Source organism: Geotrypetes seraphini, chromosome 17 (assembly GCF_902459505.1).
Source record: "Geotrypetes seraphini chromosome 17, aGeoSer1.1, whole genome shotgun sequence".
Lineage (NCBI taxonomy): Eukaryota > Metazoa > Chordata > Amphibia > Gymnophiona > Dermophiidae > Geotrypetes > Geotrypetes seraphini.
Window position 1 is genome coordinate 25,558,654 of NC_047100.1, and position 23,202 is coordinate 25,581,855.

The 23,202-nt window shown below is 43.5% G+C and overlaps 1 protein-coding gene across 10 annotated transcripts in view; it reads right to left on the minus strand.

Annotated features, from left to right (window-relative positions):
* Positions 1-23,202, minus strand: part of FRMD4B (FERM domain containing 4B) — a 451,582-nt gene that overhangs the window by 178,510 nt on the left and 249,870 nt on the right. For 5 of the 10 annotated variants that reach the window (XM_033926696.1, XM_033926695.1, XM_033926693.1 and 2 more), the window contains one exon: positions 328-758. The exons of the other annotated variants lie outside the window; for them this stretch is intronic. The gene's annotated coding sequence lies outside the window, so the exon portion shown is untranslated. The remainder of the gene's footprint in view (positions 1-327; positions 759-23,202) is intronic. 10 annotated transcript variants of the gene reach the window in all.

Here is a 23,202-nt window from a genome sequence, read left to right on the forward strand (position 1 = left end):
CTTCCATAGGGTAAACCCAGATCAGGGGTAGGCAATGCCAGTCCTTGAGAGCCACTGGCAGGTCAGGTTTTCAGGATATCCACAATGAATGTGCAAGAGATGGATTCGCATGCATTGCCTCCTTGAGATGCAAATCTATCTCGTGCACATTTATCGTGCATATCCTGAAAATCTGACCTGCCAGTGGCTCTCGAGGACCAGAATTGCCTTACCCCTGCCCTAGATAAAATGAACAGCATCCTGGCAGCTTCCATGTGGAATGTTGGTACTTCTGCTTGTAGTTGCCAACGGTACAACTTTGTCAATTGTAAGTTTCACCTACATTACCTGGGGTCTCGCTATTGGCTGAAGGACTGGTCACATCAAGTCGACAACAGGAGTTGCTGAAACTCAAACATCGTTGTCAATAGGAGATTTCAAGTTCATCATCTTTCCCAGCTCCTCAGAATTCAGGCATTGGCTTCTTACTGAGAGTTCTGGATTGAGCCTTCAAGGACATCATTGAAATCCTTTCATTCAAGGTGCCACACTGTGCGGCCCACAATGCCATAACTCTATGGTTACTTCCCTTGTCCTACAAGAGTACGCTGGTACCCCAGTTCTGTTGGTGTTCAGATGCCTTCTAATTACACTGCAATTCCAATTTGAGAGTCCTGCAGGAAAGACGTGGTGGTGACGGTGATTTTAGGATCTTTCAGCATTCATCCCATTCCTTGGGCATCTTTACTCTTGGTCACTCTGTCCTCCAAGAGAAGTTTCTGGAAATGCAAAGGGATTCTATTACACCCCCTACTGGAATGAAAGACCTCCAACCTTCCAGAAGGGTGGATGGATTATACCAGGGGGTCCCAAAGTCCCTCCTTGAGGGCCGAATCCAGTCGGGTTTTCAGGATTTCCCCAATGAATATGCATGAGATCTATGTGCATGCACTGCTTTCAATGCATATTCATTGGGGAAATCCTGAAAACCCGACTGGATTGCGGCCCTCAAGGAGGGACTTTGGGGACCCCTGGATTAAGTTAATGAATTTAATTAAATGAAGGTAAGGCTTTACATTTGTAGTCTGTAGGTTTTCTCTTTTGATACTAAACATTGGCATCACTAGAATGTGAAAAACAGCTGGGGAGCCAGGTGTCTCCGGTACTTCATATGCTTTGATGGAATCTTTCACGCAGGTTGTTTATGGCCTCATCCAGGTATCAGAAGGAATATTTCCCTTTTTGTAAACAAATCACTCTGCCTCTCTCAAGAGAGAGTCGGAACAGATGGGATTATTTATTTTTATCAAACACCTTAGCCTCATCAGCATATTCTCTAACACTTATTCTGGGTATCGTCTCTCTTTTTTTTTTTCTTTTCACTCAAGTTTGCCTTCTCTCTCTCTTCATGGATATTCAGTGCTTTGAATGCCGACTCCCTCTTTTTCGGTATGGCGGTATATAAGAATAAAATCTAAAGTTTTGTACCTGGGGCAGTGGAGGGTTAGGTGACTTGCCCAGGGTCACGAGTAACTGCAGTGCAGTGGGGATTTGAGCCCAGTTCCCCAGGATCACTGATCCATTAGGCTACTCCTCCAGTGCACAAATTGCAGAGCATGGACCCGGGGAGGGCATGGGTTGATTAAGGGCATACCTAGCAGTTATACGTGTGGGTTATATAATATTTGGGGTTACATATCTTAACTGCCTAGCTGGCTAGTGGAGGAATACTCACTGTCTGCCCCTGACACACCCCATTAAATAAAATCCCCCCCCCCCCAAAAAAAAACACATAGCGCATGCACATGCCAAAACTAACATGAAACATATCCTGCATTTTTTCATTGCGGTGTTATGAGCGCATTGGTGCCTTATACCAGTGGTTCTCAACCCTGTCCTGGGGACCTCCAGCCAGTCTGGTTTTCAAGATATCCCTAATGAATATGCATGAGAGAGATTTGCATACCTGTCACTTCCATTATATGCAAATCTCTCTCATGCATATTCATTAGGGATATCTTGAAAACCCGACTGGCTGGAGGTCCCCCAGGACAGGGTTGAGAACACACAGTTTACTATAAGAACCCTTTAAAAGCCTATTTTCTAGGGGATTTCTCTGAAATGGTGACTCTAAGGGAACAATGGTTAGTACACAGAGTTCTTAGCTCCCTGGATCAGGGAATAACTTACTGGATTCAGAATGTAATTAAAGTTTGAAAAGAGGTATAACGAAATTAAAACCATAAAATGAAAATGTAATGACTGCATGTGTCCTGTACCCGGATATACACCAGGGGGCAGAGCATCCAAAGATTCAGTGCTTGATAAATGCATGTGTCTATATTGGATAACGGATAAAAGCCACACCAAGGAGCTGAACCTTGCTCTGTCATGGTAGTCTACGAAACAAAAGCAGAACTGTTCTGTTGCAAACAGAAAACGTGCAATTCTGCCACACACTGCTTCTTAGACTGAAAGCAACATACAAAATCTTGCTTAGCAAAAAGGAGGGCTTCATCGGTGATCAGACCGCATATGAATTTCTCCATCTCTTTATACAATAAACTCAGCTTTTCTTATTTGTCACGAGTGACTTTTCACTGGGACGTGACTGGAGGGAAATTTGTTACCACGAGAACAAGGTAAGCAAAGAAACGTAGGAAATTGGTAAATGAGTGTTTTGCTGTCCCGTATGCAACGCGCCACGCAAAACAGTTCAAATATAAAATTTCTATTTTTAAATTGACCTGAACCCTTCAGAAAAACAAAACACACAGCTCCTGGTTCTCGGATTCCCATGGATAGGATATGGCTTTACCAGGATATAATCTGCTCCGTCGAGACAGAGAAGGCAAAACCGGAGGAGGGGTAGCACTATACATCAAGGAGGACATCAAAGTTACCAGGATCACAGGTGTCAAGTATACCGGGGAATCCCGGTTCATAGACAACGGTGCGAAAGACAAAGGCGCGCCCAGACAATTGAGCGCAGCGCGGAGGTGTGCGCCGCTCAAAATTACTGTTTTTAGGGGCTCCGATGGGGGTTTTTGTTGGGGAACCCCCCCCCACTTTACTTAATAGACATCGCACCGGCGTTATGGGGGGTTTGGGGGGTTGTAACCCTCCACATTTTACTGTAAACTTAACTTTTTCCCTAAAAACAGGGAAAAAGTGAAGTTTTCAGTAAAATGTGGGGGGGTTACAACCCCCCACAACGTGGCGCGATGTCTATTAAGTAAAGTTGGGGGGTTCCCCCCCCATGCCCTCCCGTCGGAGCCCTGAAAACATTAATTTTGAGCGGTGCGCACCTCCGCGCTGCGCTCAATTGTCTGGGCTCGCCTTTGTCCCGGCGCGCTTTTGACTTGACACCGGGAATCCCTCTGGGTGAACCTTGCCAGGGGAAATGACAAATGCCTGTATCTTGGTGTTGTATACAGACCTCCAAGACAACAGGACGACAAAGAATTAATCGAAGACATCGAGACCATCACTCAGTGTGGAGACATTGTACTGTTGGGGGACTTCAATATGCCTGATGCAAACTGGAACAAACTTTCAGCTATGACTAGTGGCAGCAGAAGGCTACTAACCTCTATATGGGGAGCCTGACTCAAACAGATGGTATTGGAGCCCACCAGGGATCAGGCGATTCTGGACCCGATACTCACCAATGGAGATAGTGTCAGAGGTTTCGGTAGGTGATGCGTTGGCCTCCAGCGACCACAACATGGTGTGGTTTCACCTCAGGAACGGATTCACTAGGTCAAACACATCAACAAAGGTCCTTAACTTTAAGGGCACTAACTTCAAGAGATTGTCTATGAGGGATTGTCTATGAGGCGCTGCAAAACCAGGACACAACAGATAGTGTGGAGGTACTGTGGTCAGCTCTGAAATCTACCCTACAGGAAGCAACCAACCTCTATATAAAAACTATGAGTAAACGAAGGAGAAATAACAAACCCAAGTGGTTCTCCGGAGATCTCGGAACTCATAAAAGAAGAAAAGAGCATTTGTATCCTGCAAATGATCAAGACGACTGGAAGCCAAAGAAGCCTATCTGGTGAAATCTAGAACTGTTAAAACAGCAGTCAGAGATGCCAAACTCCGGATGGAAGAAAATCTAGCTAAGAATATTAAAAGGGGGATAAATCCTTTTTCAGGTATGTTAGTGACAGAAAAAGGAACACAGACAGGATAGTACGTCTAAGGAAACCCGACGGTAACTATGTAGAATCGGACTCCGATAAAGCCGAACTACTCAATGAATACTTCTGCTCAGTCTTTACCTATGAGGAACTGGGATCCGGTCCACAGCTGCAAACAAGGAAGAGCTCAGAAGACCCGTTCTGGAATTTTGAATTTACCACCAGCAGCGTCTACCAAGAATTATCAAGGCTCAAAGTGAACAAAGCCATGGGACTGGATAAACTGCACCCCAGAGAACATAAGAACATAAGAACATAAGCAATGCCTCTGCTGGGTCAGACCTGAGGTCCATCATGCCCAGCAGTCCGCTCACGCGGCGGCCCAACAGGTCCAGGACCTGTGCAGTAATCCTCTATTTATACCCCTCTATCCCCTTTTCCAGCAGGAAATTGTCCAATCCTTTCTTAAACCCCTGTACTGTACTCTGCCCTATTACTCCCTCTGGAAGCGCATTCCAGGTGTCCACCACTCGTTGGGTAAAGAAGAACTTCCTAGCATTCGTTTTAAATCTGTCCCCTTTCAACTTTTCCAAGTGTCCTCTTGTTCTTTTATTTTTCGAAAGTTTGAAGAATCTGTCCTTCTCTACTCTCTCTATGCCCTTCATGATCTTATAAGTCTCTATCATATCCCCTCTAAGTCTCCTCTTCTCCAGGGAAAAGAGACCCAGTTTCTCCAATCTCTCAGTGTATGAGAGGTTTTCCATCCCTTTTATCAAGCGTGTCGCTCTCCTCTGAACCCTCTCGAGTAACGCCATATCCTTCCTAAGGTACGGAGACCAATATTGGACGCAGTATTCCAGATGCGGGCGCACCATCGCCCGATACAATGGCAGGATAACTTCTTTTGTCCTTGTTGTAATACCCTTCTTGATTATGCCTAGCATTCTATTTGCTTTCTTAGCGGCTGTTGCGCACTGTGCCGTCGGCTTCATTGTCATGTCCACCATTACCCCCAAGTCCCTTTCTTGGTTGCTCTCATTCAATAATATCCCTCCCATCGTATAGTTGTACCTCGGGTTTCTGTTTCCAACATGCAATACTTTACATTTCTCAACGTTGAACTTCATCTGCCATCTCGCCGCCCATTCCCCCAATTTGTTCAAGTCCCTTTGCAGTTCTTCGCATTCCTCTTTAGTCCCAGCTCCACTAAATAGTTTTGTATCGTCCGCAAATTTTATTATCTCACACTTCGTGCCTGTTTCTAGATCATTTATGAATATATTAAATAGCAGCGGCCCGAGCACTGAGCCCTGCGGAACACCACTCGTGACCCCCATCCAGTCCGAGTAGTGGCCCTTCACCCCTACCCTCTGTTTCCTACCCGCCAACCAGTTTCTGATCCATCTATGTACGTCTCCGTCCACTCCATGGTTCTTCAGTTTCCGGAGTAGACGTTCGTGAGGCACCTTGTCAAAGGCTTTTTGGAAATCAAGGTATATGATGTCTATGGGGTCTCCTCTGTCCATCCGTTTGTTAATTCCTTCGAAGAAGTGCAATAAGTTCGTTAGGCACGATCTCCCCCTGCAGAAACCATGTTGGGTTGTTTTCAAAAGTTCGTTTCTTTCCAGATGTTCATCGATGTGTTCTTTAATCAGTGCTTCCGTCAGTTTCCCCGGAACCGAAGTCAAACTCACTGGTCTGTAGTTTCCCGGGTCACCTCTTGATCCCTTTTTAAAGATGGGCGTGACATTGGCTATCTTCCAATCCTCCGGGATCATGCCTGTTTTCAAGGATAGGTTGCAAATTTGCTGCAGTAGTTCCGCTATCTCCTCCTTTAATTCCTTCAGAACCCTGGGATGGATTCCGTCCGGACCCGGGGATTTGTCAGTTTTAAGTTTTTCTATCTGCCTGTGTACATCATCAAGGCTCACTTCCATGGATGTTAATTTTTCTGCTTGATTTCCATTGAATATTTGTTCAGGTTCCGGTATGTTGGTTGTGTCTTCGTTTGTAAATACAGACGAGAAGAACATGTTGAGTCTTTCTGCGACTTCTTTCTCCTCCTTCACCGCTCCCTTCCTGTCTCCTTCGTCCAGCGGTCCTACCTCCTCCCTAGCTGGCTGTTTCCCTTTAACATATCTGAAGAACGGTTTGAAATTTCGTGCCTCCCTGGCTAGCCTCTCTTCATACTCTCTTTTGGCTTTTCGAACCACACGGTGACATTCTTAGGGAATTGAGAGACGTCCTGGCGGAGCCGTTAGCTGTGCTCTTCAATCCTTCCCTAAGCACAGGAAAGTCCCATTGGACTGAAAAACAGCTAACGTCATTCTGCTCCACAAAAAGGGTTGCAGGTCAGAGACTGCAAATTACAGACCGGTAAGTCTTACATCCGTAGTGTGTAAACTTATGGAAACATTGATTAAACACAAATTAGATACGATTCTGAATGACGAGAGGCTGAGGGATCCCCACCAGCATGGATTTACAAAGAGAAGGTCCTGCTAATCCAATCTAATCAGCTTCTTTGACTGGGTAACGAAAAAGCTAGATAAGGGAGAGTCCCTGGATGTCATGTATTTGGACTTCAGCAAGGCTTCTGATAGTGTCTCATACCGTAGATTTTTGAACAAGATGAGTTCGTTGGGACTAGGAGAAATATTGACTACATGGGTTAAAGACTTGCTCAGTGGCAGACTTCAAAGGGTGGTGGTAAATGGTACTCCCTCCAAAATGTCAGAAGTGATCAGTGGAGTGCCGCAGGGCTCGGTCTTGGGTCCAATCCTATTTAATATCTTCGTACGGGTCCTGCCTCAAGGACTTCGAGGTAAAATTACATTATTTGCCGACGATGCTAAACTATGCAACGTAGTGGGCAGAGTTACCGGGCCCGACACTATGACGCCACTATGACGCAGGACCTACTTTTACTGGAGCAATGGTCTACTACTTGGCAACTGAGTTTTAATGCCAAAAAGTGTAAGGTTACGCACCTTGGAAGCGGAAACCCATGCAGAACTTACACTCTGAATGGCGAGACCTTAACAAGAACTATTGCAGAACGGGACCTGGGAGTAACCATTACTGAAGATATGAAGATTGCCAATCAAGTGGAGAAAGCTTCATCCAAGACTAGACAATTGCTGGTTTGCATCCAAAGAAGCTTTGTCAGCCAAAAGCCTGAAGTGGTAATGCCGCTGTACAGGTCCATGGTGAGACCTCATCTGGAGTATTGTGTTCAATTTTGGAGGCCACATTATCAAAAGGATGTGCTGAGAATAGAGTCGGTTCAGCGAATGGCCACTAGGATGATCTTGGGACTCAAGGATCTCCCATATGAAGACCGTCTAGGTAAGCTGCAGCTGTACTCTCTCGAGGAACGCAGAGAGAGGGGAGACATGATAGAGACGTTCAAATACGTTACTGGCCGTATTGAGGTGGAAGAAGACATCTTTTTCCTTACAGGACCTACGGCGACAAGAGGGCATCCGTTAAAAATCAAGGGTGGGAGATTTCATGGCAACATTAGGAAGTATTTCTTCACCGAAAGGGTGGTTGATCGTTGGAATGATCTTCCACTTCAGGTAGTTGAGGCCAGCAATGTGTTAAAAAAGGTGTGTTAAGCCCTTTTCTGCCGTCATTTTCTATGTTTCTAATGGAATTAGTGCGTGGTAAATTCTATAACCCATTATATACCAATGGGCTTTCAGTATTGGCGTGCACTAATTACCTTAGCTGACGTTAATGTACATTAAACCCTAATGATGTTTACTGAATTTCCCTTTTAATGGCCCAGTTCAATGCCCAAGTACTAATTTTTATAGCATCATAATTTATGGAATTAGAAAAATGTTTACTACAAGCTTTCAAAAGGTCTCTTATTAGTTTCAGAATTATTATTATTATTGAGGTATTTAAGTGCTGTCTATCAAAATTATTCAAGTGGTTTATAATCAAGTACTCGGGCATTTTCCCTATCTGTCCCGATAGGCTCACAATCTATCTAACGTACCTGAGGCAAAGGAGGTTTGAATGACTTGCCCAGGGTCACAAGGAGCAGCACAGGATTTGAACCCACAACCTCAGGGTGCCGTGGCTGTAGCTCTAACCACTAGGCCAATCCTTCAAAGTGGCCCCAGATGCATTTTCAAATGGACAAATTCCAGTCATTTGTTCTTGTGTCTGGTCTCTCTTTCATCCTTCCAAAGTGAGGCCTTTCCATATTGCAATTAACTCTTGTAATGTTCCTATGGTTTTCATCCGTCGTCGAACCTCCCCCCTCGATCGCGCTGTCTTGCATTATTTTTTATCTTCCCCACAGCACTGCCCTGTCATTTGAGGCATCAAACATTAGAAAACCAAGGGAGGGAAGGGGGGGAAAAAAGCAGAAAGCACGATATCCCATCAGCTGCAACTGATAGTTGCCACTCGACTGACAAATAACCCCAAATTAATGAAGAAAAGGGCTCTGGCATGTGCACAATGGTGCTGGCAACAGTAGCCAAACAGCTGTTCTCGGGAAGCTGCATCTTGCTGCTGCCAAAGACAGCCGTGAAGTTTTGTTATATCAGCGCTTGGGACTGTATATCATAGCAGAAGAGTCCACGGGGACGCACTTATTTCTCAATAAATCTCCAGTATTTTGTGCGATTCAGTAAAAAAAAAAAAAAAAAAAAAAGACACACCAAGTGGGGTTTAGGCCTCCGAGTCTTGGGTGCAGCAAACCCTTTCCAAATGTCATCCTCCCATTTTTCCGGAAACTAGGAATGTAATCAAAGCATCTCACATCTGCCTGCCTAGGCTGCTGGGTACACAAAGGCATGAGTACTCAGCTGCCCCTCACTAGCTCTCTTCACTTATCACCCCCCCCCCCCCCATTAGCTCTGCTCAGCTGGTAACTCTCTCCTTTCTGTGTCCTTCTCTTCGGCTGCCAGCTCCAGACTCCGTCCCTTCTGCCTTCCTGCGCCGTCCGCTTGGAACACGCTACCTGAATCCCTAAGACGGGCTCCGTCTCTGGCAGTGTTCAAGGCCCAGTTAAAAGCCCACCACTTCGAGAGTGCTTTCGACTCCTAACTCCTCTCACCTTGGGCTCTGCATCCCCAACCCTATATGTCATATCTGTCTGTCCCAAGTTAAGATTGTAAGCTCTTCCAAGCAGGGACTGTCTATAGATGTCACGGTGTGCAGTGCTGCATATGCCTTTCAGCACTATATAAATGATAAGTAGTAGATGAATGGGGAGAGGGTTAACCTTTATATATTGTGGGAGGGGCTTATCCATTAGGTTGTTTCAGGAAGGGTTGAGGGGAATGGAGGGTTGATTTTCTTAAGTGGGTGTGGGTGTTAGGAGGTCAGATGAAGGGGTATCAGGCAGGCTGGAAATCGATGTCTCGGGGGGATTGGATTGGGGAGATCAGGAGGGCAGATCAAATATGGAAAGAGGGAAGAGAAATGTAGGGGGAGTGATGTCGCGCAGGCTGATCTTTATGTATGTATTCTTGGGCCTACATGCTTCATTTGCAGTGGCAGATAACACATAGTAACATAGTAAATGACAGCAGGTAAAGACCTCATTGGTCCATCCAGTTTGCCCATTAGTTATATCCATTAAAAATACGTGATTAACACTTGTTTCTTCTTTGATATTTCTGGGTCATATAAAGTCCACCTGGTATTGTCCTAGGTTCCAAATGCTGAAGTTACCATCTAATCAAGCCCTTCTGACATCACTGCTTAGGTTGACTCTTAGCCATTGGTGGAATGAGGCATTATGACATCACAATCTCAGTTCTGGAATGTTGCTACTCTTTCAGTTTCTGCCAGGTAACCTAGTAAATGACGGCAGATAAAGACCTGGATGGTCCATCCAGTCTGCCCATTAGTTATACCCATTACAAATATGATTACATTAACTTGTCTCTTCTTTGATATTTCTGGGTCATATAAAGTCCACCTGGTATTGTCCTAGGTTCCAAATGCTGAAGTTGCCGTCCAAGCTTACTCCAGCCTATCCAACCATCCTGTTTGCAAGATATCTACCATAAAGTCTGTCCAGTAACATCCTCATGCCCTCCCTGGCCCATCCTACACCAAATCACCACACATGGGACACAGACCGCAGAAGTCTGTCCAGTACAATGCTGTGTGGTTAAGTGTTTAGCAAATGCCAGGTACGTCCCCTGCAAAACCTTATCACACTTTCGTAAAAGAGATCCTAGGTCTACACCATAGAGAAGGACACATGCATGAATTTATAATGCTTATACATGATAGAACTGTTGTAATCAGAAGACAGAACATCAGGATCAATTTTGGTTAATCTTTTGTTTGCACTAATATGATCTGCAGTAAGTTAATCAGGATAACAAGGCGTTTATTCAGAGTAAGAATTTCATTTAAATAATAGATCAAACTGTACACTTTGCGTCAAGTGGCCTCGGCAAGAGGTCTTCACCCGCATCAAGAGATTCTAGTACAGAATGCGAACAGGAGAGTTCCAGAGACAATTATATTAACGAGGCGCTTTTCAAAGGCATTTTATGCGATGCATCAACTTGCTTTCTGAAGCTGCTCTCTCTCGGTGCAGCCAAATGCACATATTTTGTCCCATAGCAGAGGTGTTTCCAAGAGTTTGTGTAGGTTCGGGAGGAAAACAGGTTTGGGTTACATCTTCAACTCTACACATGTTTATTTCCCATGAGGAAATCTTCTACACAAAAGTGCAAACACCTATCTACGCCTTCTATCCATAGCAAATTTCCACATGAAAAGCAAGAAGAAAGGATTGCGAGAGCATAAATGTGCCTTCATTTTGAAAGCTGGTGCAAACTTCAGGGCGAAGAGAGGGCTCATGAACTTTTGAGGAATTCTGTGTATGGTACCTAAAGATAGGTCCTAATTAATTAGACACTCAAATTTGGGCATGCAGAGATGTCAAAGTCCCTCTTTGAGGGTCGCAATCCAGTCGGGTTTTCAGAATTTCCCCAATGAGATCTATTAGCACACAATGAATGTAGTACATGCAAATAGATCTCATGCTTATTCATTGGGGAAATCCTGAAAACCCGACTGAATTTGCTGCCAACACAATCGCGAGGAACACGTTGAAGTTACTGCTCACGGCGGTGATCAACTAGGAGGTACAGGGAAAGGGGAGGAGTGGGCAGAGAGGAAGAGGGGTGCCAGCGCTCCCATGAAAATGGCGACCGAGGTGGACCATCCTCGCCCTCCTCCACCACTGACTCACTCAGTTATATTTTTTGGAAAAGTATCTTTATTGGTGCAACAGGAAAGAGACATCACCACACAATCAGCCGAAGTGCGTAGCAGCGCATCCAAGGATATAAGAACATAACATAAGCAGTTGCCTCCACTGGGTCAGACCAGAGGTCCATCGTGCCCAGTGGTCCGCTCCCACAGCGGCCCATCTGGTCTATGACATGTGAAGTGGTTCCTGACCACTTCTATAACCTACCTCTACTTCTATCTATAAGAACTAACAGCGGGATCTGGTCTATGACCTGTGAAGTGGTTCCTGACCACTTCTATAACCTACCTCTACTTCTATCTATAAGAACTAACAGCGGGATCTGGATAGTCCCTATTGTCGCCCTCAACCACCCCCACCCTTTTACTCATTGCCCCCACTAACTAATAATTCAACACACTCAATTATGGAAATTAGCTGCAGCTGTATTTATTGATCAACAATACCAAATAAATTAACATTGCATATATTATCAAATAATAAATTAAACGTCAATTAACAACCTCAGCAAGCTCCTCCCGAGCTACCAGGTGTACAACGCAACATATTGCCCCCGACCCCGCCACAAACAGCAAGAGTCCGAGGGGGGGGCATGACCTCATGCCCCTTTAACCAGGTCACCTGATCCTAAGGCACGGCTCCCAGCCGGCTCACCGCTCATCGCCAGATGAGCCCCAGCAAAGGGGCATGGTCTTGGGTGGGGTAAGGGTGGGTCAGGGGTGTTCAGAAAATTTGGAGCCAGAGTTAACGAATACTGGGAAGGTGTCCAACTTGGCCAGGATTAACACCAGGTTCCAGCGTTCAAAGTTGGGCATTGAATTTGGTACCTAACGCTGTTCTATAAAAAGCAGTCATCCCAGAGCGCCCTCTGTAGGGCAGTGCTAAGACCCACTTTCCATACATGGCACCATTAAGTTAGGCAACAAAACTTAAACCACTCCGGTGTATTTAAATAATTGTAATACATATCAGAGTGACTTCACATCAATATTTTATTTTAGACTTCAAAGGAGTATTATCATTTCTCCAATCTCTCTTCAACAAACTACTTTGAGCAGAAGCTCGATAACATTCAATGTAATATTAAGTAAACTTTGAAGGAGGGTAGAACCATGCTATTTCATTCAGGTTTAACGTAGCTAGCCTCCTCATTGGTCTTCCTCCATAAATAATTGTATGCATCAAACAATCATCACTAATGAAGGAAAAAAGCCTCAGGTGACCCATGACAGGTACCACTAGATAGGCACCATCAGCCACCCTAACGGCACCATTTTTAATTGGTTTAATTGTCTTTAATGAACATGATAATTAATTGTGTCTTTTTAAATGCAATTAAAAAAAAAAAAAAAAGACGGTGCTTCCACAAATGGTGCCAGAACCGCGACTGTAGACCTCAAAAACCCTGGCCTCCCATTTTTTGTCACCTATCTGTGACATAGCCATGATTCTATACATGGTGCCATCGTGTGATGACACACGATCGGCACCACTTTCATGGGAGGTCACCAATCAGGGCGCCATTTATAGAATTTGGGCTTAGAGTGCTGCTTTCCCACCCACCTCCCGGCGTCCAAATTTGGGTATCATTTCAGTTCTTTAACGTGGACAGTGAAACTTGACCCTCTTAAATGCACTGCTCATTTCTGGTTATATTTTGGGATTCCTCGGAGAACTGAGACCTTTATGTATACTGTCTTCCTTGAAATGTTGGCTGAATATTAAACCTGCCACCAGACTCATTACAATGTAGCGTTCCCCTAGAAAACAATGGCCATGGTGCAAATTCATACAAGTCACCATAAAACAATTATATAAACTAAACTTTAGGCTTATATACCGCACCGCACCGTCTCTATAACAATAGAGCTTAGCACGGTTTACAAAAAATTAGAAGAGAGAACAAATACAACATGAATTTGGAACGGTGGGGAGAGGAGCGGAATTTACAGCTTTGAAAAATCGCCCAAGTTTTCAGATGTTTTCAAAAAAGTTGGAAAGAGCCCAGATCGTGCAGTTGAGGAGGAAAATCGATCCACAACTCAGTAGTTTGGAAAAAGTAGAGACTTCCCTAATTTGCCAATGCAGATAACGTCTTTCGACGTAGGAAAGGACAATTTAAATTTTTGAGTAGATCTGGTAATGTCAGATCTTGCAGAATTCCAAGACAGGGGAATTGAAGGAGGAAGGATGCCATGCAAGATCTTAAATGTTAAGCAGGCACATTTAAAATAAACTCTGGAAATTATTGGAAGCCAATGAAGTTTTTGCAGAACGTAAGAATTGCCGCTGCTGGGTCAGACCAGTGGTCCATCGTGTCCAGCAGTCCGCTCACGCGGCGGCCCTTAGGTCAAAGGCCAGTGCCCTGAGACTAGCCTTACCTGCGTATGTTCTGGTTCAGCATGAACTTGTCTAACTTTGTCTTGAATCCCTGGAGGGTGTTTCCCCTATGACAGACTCTGGAAAAGCTTTCCAATTTTCCACCACTCTCTGGGTGAAGAACTTCCTTACGTTTGTACGAAATCCCTTTTAACTTTAGAGAGTGCCCTCATTCTCCCTTCCTTGGAGAGGGTGAACAACCTTTCTTTATCTACCAAGTCTATTCCCTTCATTATCTTGAATGTTTCGACCATGTCCCCTCTGTCTCCTCTTTCAAGGGAGAAGAGGCCCAGCTTCTCTAATCTCTCACTGTACGGCAACTCCTTAACCATTTTTGCAAAGATCAGCCTGGCTGCAGTATTATGGATCAACTGAAGTCTTTGAAAGCATTTCTTGGTCAGGCTTAAATAGACCGAATTACAATATCACATTATTCAGCAGCAACTCTCCCCGAAATCCCTCGACAATTCCTTTGCTAGATAATGAAAGGAAAAAAACTCACCTTCCTACACCCTATTACTGCTTTTACACTGAATTTAGCAAAGAGAGAATGGATCAAAAGAACCCATTTGTCTGTATTTGTAACATGTTCCCATTTTTCGGCATAACTCTTAGCAATATTATTTACCAATATACGGTTATTTCAAGCGATTTGATTTTAAAAGTGAGATTTTTCCTCTCTGAAAACTGGTTTAATGAGTTCTTCCTTAATAATTGCATTTCACCTTGTAAATAATTAGCATGTAATGATTTTTTAACTACAGTATCTCATACCATCTCGAGCTGTCACACAGTAGTTCCGAAGACAATGCAGCAGACTCGTAAATTAAAGCTTGGCTTGCTGCCATTTCAGAGCTGTTTTTAAAAGTACATAAATTATTCTATATTTGTTTAATCAACTTGATCTAAAACGCAGCCCTGCATTTCTGCCTAACCTTCGGCAAAACTGCCTACCAAAGGCTGCAGAAGAGGAATTCATCACAATAAATTTATGCTCAGCTTGAAATATGTGAATCTGTAACTATCAAAAGTAACAATTTCTAAAACTCCTTTGGAAATAACTAACATGAGACACTTGAAAGATAACATTTTTTCACATTGGAATTGATACAATTGTTCTATTTCTGGTCAGGTAGTGCCAGCGAGTGTAGCACTTTTCCGGTATTAAAGTCATATACGTATTTATTCATGAAAGAAAAATGTTCTTTATTTATAAAGTTTTCTATACCATTCTCCCAGGGGAGCTCAGAATGGTTTTACATGAATTTATTCAGGTACTGAAGCATTTTCTCCTGTCTGTCCCGGTGGGCTCACAATCTATTTAATGTACCTGGGGCAATGGGGGGGGGGGATTAAGTGACTTGCCCAGGGTCACAGGGAGCAGCGTGGGTTTGAACCCACAACCTCAGGATGCTGAGGCTGTAGCTTTAACCACTGCTCCACTCTAGAAATTGAAAGGTAGTAAAAATGAACCAAATATAGGGCAATGAAGCCATTGTGACATCACTGATGAGGTAGGCTCTCAGACATTGGTGGAATGAAGCATTGATGTCACAATACCAGCTCTGGTTATCAGAGGCTGAAACTTTTCACACTATTTATTTATTCACTTTTCTCTACTATTCTCCCAGGGAGCTCAGAACGGTTTACATGAAATTATTCAGGTACTCGAGCATTTTTCCCCGTCTGTCCCAGCAAGCTTGCAATCTGTCTAATGTACCTGGGGCAATGGGGGGATTAAGTGATTTGCCCAAGGTCACAAGGAGCAGCATGGGTTTTGACCCTTGTTGGTTCAGGGTGCTGAGGCTGTAGCGTTAATCACTGCGCCACACGTACAGTGAGGACTGTCCTGAAGTGAACACATCCAGCTAGAATAATGAATGGCTGACTGAAGATGATCTCTGCCTTCACGGTTATGTCACGGTAAAACTGTTCATGAAAACAAACGCACAATCCCCAGAGAGTCTACCCTTAGTTCTTTTAAATGACACATGCCACACCATACAGCTGAATCAAAACAAAGAAAGAACTGCAGACAAGGATACAAGATGCAGGCTAGGTTTATTAATTAAAATATATATTGCAGCTAATGTCACTACCTTTATACATGATCTTTTACAGTTTAAGATGTGGCTAAATAGTTGTGACACCAACATACAGTTCACGATGACATATGCCACAAATGAGATCATTTTTTTAGATCTGATCATAACACAGATATCCGATCATTTTGAATTTAATGTTCATTTCAAACAGACGGATAGGAACTCCATGTTAGACTTTAAAAGTTGCCATCCACTTGCTCTAAGAAAGAACTTACCTTTCTCTCAATTTCTAAGATTAAGAAGAAATTGTTCTTCAATTAGAAATTTTAAAAATCAATCAAGAAAATTAAAGATAAAATTGGGACAAAGAGGTTATCCACAGATAGTTTTAAAACAAGCATATAAACGAGCCAGGTACTACAATAGAGAAGCCCTTCTGGAGGAGTATGATAAAACTACCAATAGCCAACAGGAAGACACTCAAACATGCGTTATGCGCTATTCAACCAGAGGAAATATTCCTGCAAATATAATTAAAGAAAATTGGAAGATCATGAAGACACATCCTTTATTCCAGGAAGACCAATTGAGAATAGCCTTTTCTCGAGACAAGAATCTAAAAGATCTTCTCAGTCCAGCACAGTCTATACAAACTCCCAGGGAAATTTCCAGTGTACTTCCAAAAGGTTTTTTTAAATGTGGCAAGTGTTCGTTTTGTGAGGTGGTTGATCCAAAAAAGTTTTTTATTAATCCAACGAGCGGGAAAAAATTCACTATAGGGCATTTTTTTACCTGTTCGTCTGACCACATCATTTATGCAATTATTTGCCCTTGCAATTTGTGGTACATTGGTATGTCAACTCGAGCATTAAAACAGAGATTAGCAGAGCACAAATCGAATTTAAAACATGCTAAAACATCAGCTCCTTTAGTAGAACACTGTTTGAACAAAGGTCATCTTTTCAAAGATCTGAAATGTTTTTGTTTTGACACCATAGCACAAACAAATAGGGGAGGTAATAGACAAAAGAAATTACATCAAAAAGAATGTGAATGGATCTTTTCTCTCAATACATTGAAGCCGAACGGCTTGAATAGCTCTATAGACTGGTATGCTTTTCTTTGAAAAAATAACATCCTAAAAAATAACGTTTTTTGAAAAATAACATCTTAAAAAATGACATCTTTTGATGAAACAGTTACCAATAATATTAATAAATGATACAAATAAATAAAAAATTTCCTTTTACAATTGGTCTAAAATCTCCAATGACAAAAGGAGAACAACGATGATGTCACAGTCAGTTTGAATAAGAGCATGCGCATTTTCGCGTGCCTGCTGACTCCATTTTTTCAGATCTGATAATGCAGATCACGCTGTGAGCGGTGAGTACCTTAAAGAATTTCGAGTTTTAGAACTTAGTAAACATGCATTTTAAAACAGTTCAATAAATTAGACACGTATTATTTATATCTATTATCATTGTAGCTCGAACCCATCGACCCCAGAAGAAGCCGTAGTGGCGAAACGGGTCCCGTCGGGCCAACACTTCGAGCCTAACTGACAAGCGACCAAAACACAAGATAAGTGTCGCTTTGTTTTTGTTTGCATGGAAATTAAAATTAGAAACATGCAATAAGAAAAAAATTTTTTAAATGCAATTAAAATATATTAAAAAAAAGTGTGAACTGTAAGTGTGAACTGTAGCCCAATGAAAGAGAAAGTGCCGACCTGTAAAGATCTGCTTTAAGTTGTATCAAGCAGCACAGGTATCTGAGGGCTCTGTTCAAAAACTAAGTTTATCCAAGTCCGGTGTTTGCTTACTGTTTGTATTTTGGGACTTGTAACCATTACTGTCTAGTAGTGAATACCTTTATACAAACCAGGGGACCCGACACGGTCCGTGTTTCGGTTAACACTCCTTCATCAGGGGTTCCTAATTTGTAGATCTCAAAACAAACCACAACAAAAATTAACTTGAGCCTGTGTAACACCAGAACAAAATCGCCGAGAAAGTCTCTCCATAGAAGAATCTTTATGGAGCATACAGCTGAGTCATTTGGCATGGGGGGGGGGGGGGGAGTAGCCTAATGACTAGCCCAGCATGTTTTGATCCTGGTGAACTGGGTTCAAGTCCCACTGCAACTTGTTGTGACCCTGGGTACAAAAACACCTTAGATTGCAAGCCCACTCAGGACAGAGAAAGGGAAAATGCTTGAGCACCTGATTGTAAAAACCGCTTAGATAATCTTGATAGGCGGTATATAAAATCCTAATAAACTTGAAAGTACCTGTATATAATGTGTACATCTACTAGCACTATAGAAATGATTAGTTGTAGATGAAAAACACGTCACCTGGTATTGACGGTATTCCAATTGAATTAATAAAAGGCTCAGAAGATGCTATCATGGCCCTCACTCAACTGTGTCAACAGATATGGCAGGAAAGCACACAGCCAACCGATTGCAGAAGATCACTGTTTATACCTATTCCGAAGAAAGGTGACTGTAACAACCTAAGAATAGTCTTACTGGGTCAGACCAATGGTCCATCAAGCTCAGTAGCCCATTCTCTTGGTGGCCAATCCAAGTCCCTAGTACCTGGCTAAAACCCAGAATCCCAAAGAATAACAAAAGATTCTAGAACCCCAAAGAATATCAAGATTCCATGCAGAATCTCAAAGAATAGCAAGATTCCGGAACCCCAAATAGTAGCAACATTCCGTGCTACCGATCCAGGGCAAGCAGTGGCATCCCCATGTCTCTCAATAACAATTGCATTAATTCCACATGCCAGCAAAATATTGCTGAAAATACTACAACAAAGGCTCCAATCATAATGAGCAAAGAAGGGTTACGTGACTTGCCCAGAGGCACAGAAGCTGTAGTGGGAATTGAGCCCAGTCCCAGTGGTTCCCGGTCCACTACACTAGCCATTGCTACTGCTACCCTGGTGGAGCAGGAGGAACCAGAGATCACTTCTGCCCTTTGAAGATACTGACCAGGAAAGACTGAGGAGAGAAGGAAATGGCCAGGAAGCATGGCTTAATTTCAAAACAATGTGAACAAAAACTAACAAACTTTGCTTCGAATCTCCTCTTCATTATCGATGAAATCACATCCCTGCTATTTTCAAAGTGTTTTCAGAAAAGGCACCCTGACTGAGTACAAGGCGCTTCCCTCCCTGATTCTATTAAATTTGATGCACCGAGAGCGCCAAGGGACCCTTATAAGTGCCGTGTCCTAGTAGAAAGGTCAAGCTATGCAGAGGAGGTCAGAGTAATGAACGTTCTGCCTCTTCCTAGCTTACTAATGGAGACTGCTGCAGGGGTCCCATCTTAGCTTTTATACTAATGAGAGACCCCTGACATTTGTAAAGGACTGTGGGAGATTCTGTTAGGAGGAGGAATTTTATTATTATTTTTTTTTAATCCCTTCTCCCCTACAATATTTATTTATTTATATTTCTATCCCGTTCTCCCATAAGCTCATAATGGGTTACTTTCACAATCAGACTAGTCATGACAACAAATAGGTTACAGTAGACAATGACGGAGCTTATTCTAGAGACCAGACTGGTCATAGCGAAGAGTACTAGGTGAAGTCTATTGAGGAGGCAGTTTTTAATGGCTCGATTGGTGGAAGAGGGAGGTCTTTACTGCTCTACGGAAGGTCATTAGCGAGTCTAGCGACCTGATCTGTGTGGGTAGTCTGTTCCATAGCTGAGGTAGGAAATGGCTGTAGGATCTTTTGTACCGTACTCACTCGGAGTGATCTCCCTGCAGGCAGAACAGCTTAATATTACACTTTTGCTCTTCTCCCAGGGAAGTACTTCTAGGTCACTGTCGGAGGCTGCTCAGTTTGCTGTCAATGGGACTTTTTTTTGTGTGTGTGTGTGGGATATTTTTTGAAAGACAAAGGTTGCCCAGGAACCGAAAGGAAGCCTCAGCCAACTAGGTTCTTCTTCATTGTGGGTCATTTTGGAGCTTACACTTTTGTTTATGACTGCATCTTGCCAAGTGGTTTGAGAAGCCTGGTAGCTCATCCCTGTGTCACTCAGTCTAAGAGTCTTGGGATAATTTTAGGAGTTAAATTGTTTATTGCAGTGTATCGCAAACTGGGTGCTGTGGCACACTATGTGCCTCCTGAGATTTCGGGTGCGCCACACCACACTGGGGAGGAGGAGAGGCAACGGCGACGGCTGACTGACTATAGGACATGCCTCTCACATAGGGGGTGTAAATTTAGGGGCACTTGGTCCCCAATTTCTAGTGCCCCTCCCTGCCCTACAAGATGTTCAGGCCTTACCTTCCTTCCTCGGGGGGAGCGACACAAGCAGTCAGCAGCTATAGAAAATGCATGGTGACCAGCATGCAGTCTTGAACATCTGCACATGCTCAAGCTCTGCTGGGTCCTGCCCCCTGTGAAACAGGGGGTTCAGAGGGAGTGAGACCTGGCAAACCTTGTGCTGATTATCAAGGCTCTGCATTGGCCACGATAAATCTATAGCGGCTGACTGCTGTGACACTACCCTGGAGGAAGAGCGGTAAGGCCCGAACACCTTGTGGAGTGGACAGGAGGGGAGATGGAGGGAAAAAGAGACAAGAGAAGGAACAAGAAAGATGATGCGAGTACTATTGATCACAGGGGTGGGGTTAAAGAGAGAAATGCTTTAGAGAAGGAGAGGGGTGGAGGAGAAGGATGTTGGCGACTGGCAGGGGGAAGAAGTAGGGAAAAAAAGAGATGCTGTTTCCAGTTGGGGGGGATGGCCTTGATCTATGAGCCATCTGGTGGGGGGAGGAGGGGCGCATGGCTGAAGATTCACCTAGGGCGGGTCACCACATAAAGTATTCAGCCAGACCTTGGGTGAGTATTTTATTCAGTCCAGTCAAAAAAAAAAAAACAACAAAAACCAAAAAAACTTACTAGCGTCATTGACAAACTCCCCTCCATGTTTTCTATTGGCCCCCAAAATCCCACCTCATTTTTTAAATGCACAATGCAGCTTATCTAGCTAAATGTTGTGCATGGACATTTAAAAGATAGAAATACACTTAAACAGTTATCCAGGATTAAATGACCCAATTGCTTTCTACATCGAATAAATTCTTTCATGAATTAAGGTATTTGCATTAAAAAAAATAAAGAAAAGCTAAAGAAAAAAAATGGTCATTTTTAAATCATTCCATTGGAGAAATAGCGATTTATTTTATACCACTGAACTCTTATCACTCAATGAAATGTTGGTGTCTATAGAGACTCTGAAATATTAATTCATAATGTCTTATATACTTTTGACCACAGTATTACTTGATCTTGTTTTCCTTTCATAGTCAAGAGAGTCGTTTGGTGAGGGCTGGTGCTGTGAAATTTAAAAGTACTTACACACCAGCTTCATAAATTTGACATATCCACTACTAAATCACTTGTCCAAACCATTAAAAAGACGACAAATGAGCCCGTGAGGCTTTACAGCTCCTCCACTACCAAAATAAGAATTGCAGGGCTCCACGCAGCCCCTTCTCTCCAACACTGAAGCCAACGGCTCAGGCAGGAGGAAGAAAGGACTGTGGATTTGATATATTGCCTCTCTTTGGGCACAATCAAAGTGGTTTGCATACTGTATACTATAGGCAGGCATTTTTCTCACAATTACATTACATTACAGATTTCTATTCCACCATTACCTTTCGGTTCAAAGCGGATTACAAAAAGAGTTATGGAAGAAGGGTTACAACGTTAGATCAGAGATGGTTTCCAAGAGATGGATAAGTAGGATCTGGGGTTAGGGAGGGGATGGTAAGAAGGGGCTCCTTTTATACACAGCAGAAGGTTACTAAACGGGTCGGGTGCCCGGGATTTCCAAAACTTGGCAAGTTTGTCCAGGGTTTTGGAAGGCCTGAGCGGCTGGCACCCACGATGACGCACGTGCACATGTGTGACATCACTGCGTTGGCAGCCGCGCATACGCAAAGGCTTCTAAATGTGCCCTTCGAGCTCGGGGGAAGTTCGTATGGGGCAGAACAGGGTCACACATCCTCCTTTTTCAAAGAGGAAATCTGGTAACCCTATACAGTACATAAGTGAATTTGTTATGTTATTTAAGCTATACACCTGAAGCAATAAAGGATTAGGTGACATGCCCAGGAATTGAACCCAGTTACCCAGGTCCTAGATTTGGACACCAAAAATCTGGTAACCTTACTGTCTGAGAACCTTCTGAAGTGTTACACCGTGGGCCTAAAATACCTCTTCCAGGCTCTGTGGGTGGGGCGGACATAGCCAACTTAACGCTACGAAAAGGATAAGAGAAGGCTATGAATTTAATATAGATCTAGAATAGCTGTTCCCCATATTTCGAAGGCTCATCTTGCCTCGACTAGAAACGGTGCATTTTTTAAAATTTAGTTCCAATATTATGGAACAGTAATATTGGCCAGCATGTGCCCAAATACAGCGTAACCGAGTGGTTAGAGCACTGCGTTTGACATCCAGGAGTGTCTGGTTCAAATCCTACTGCTGCTTTTCGTAGTCTTGGGCGAGTCACTTAAACTCTCCGTTGTCTCAAGTATAGGAGCCAGCTCTATGGGTGCTTGAGCAAACTCTGTCTCCAGGGAGAGATCATGTTTATTGAGTTTATTACCTAGGGTTACCATTTTTTGGTTCACAAAAATCTGGACACATGGCTTCGTCCCATTCCTCCCCAGCCCTTTCCCAGTTCCACCTCCAGCCATGCAGCCACAAACCTCCTCTCTTCTTCCCCGACCATGTCTGGGGGCTGGATGTGGCCGGAGCTCGCTGGGGCTTTCCAAAACCCGGACAAACTGCTGGATTTTGCAAAGTCCATCCAGGACCCCGGAAAGTCCTCTAAAAAGAGCACATGTCTGGGTTTTTCCGGACGTCTGGTAACCCTATTATTACCCCCTCCCTCCCAATCATTTTGAGAAGTTGATGCCTATGGCCTAAAGTACAAAGTCTATGGGCCCCTACAGATTCATGGAAATACCTAGTATGTTCTCCTAGGCAGTTGCCTGGGTCTTCCACATCTGAGTAAGTGGAACTGACATTTCAGCCATCCCACTGTGGCTTTCTTCAGGGTATGATACCAGGGCTGCAGTCTGTAGTGGGCTATATGTGTTTCTTCTGAAGGCAACAGAGCCTCCAGCAGTTCAGGAATTTTCACATGCTCAGAGTTACACCCCCCCCCTCAAAAAAAAAATACAATCAAGATTACCAGATTGCGAGTCCAGATTGTATTAGAAATCCCTAAAGGAGTTAACTTTCCAGTAAATGAATTTACTTGCGACAGGAGCCGCGATTGCTCAGTGTAACTTGGGAAAGCCATGGTAAATTAAAACTGTGGAGGGTCAATATCTTGATTCAT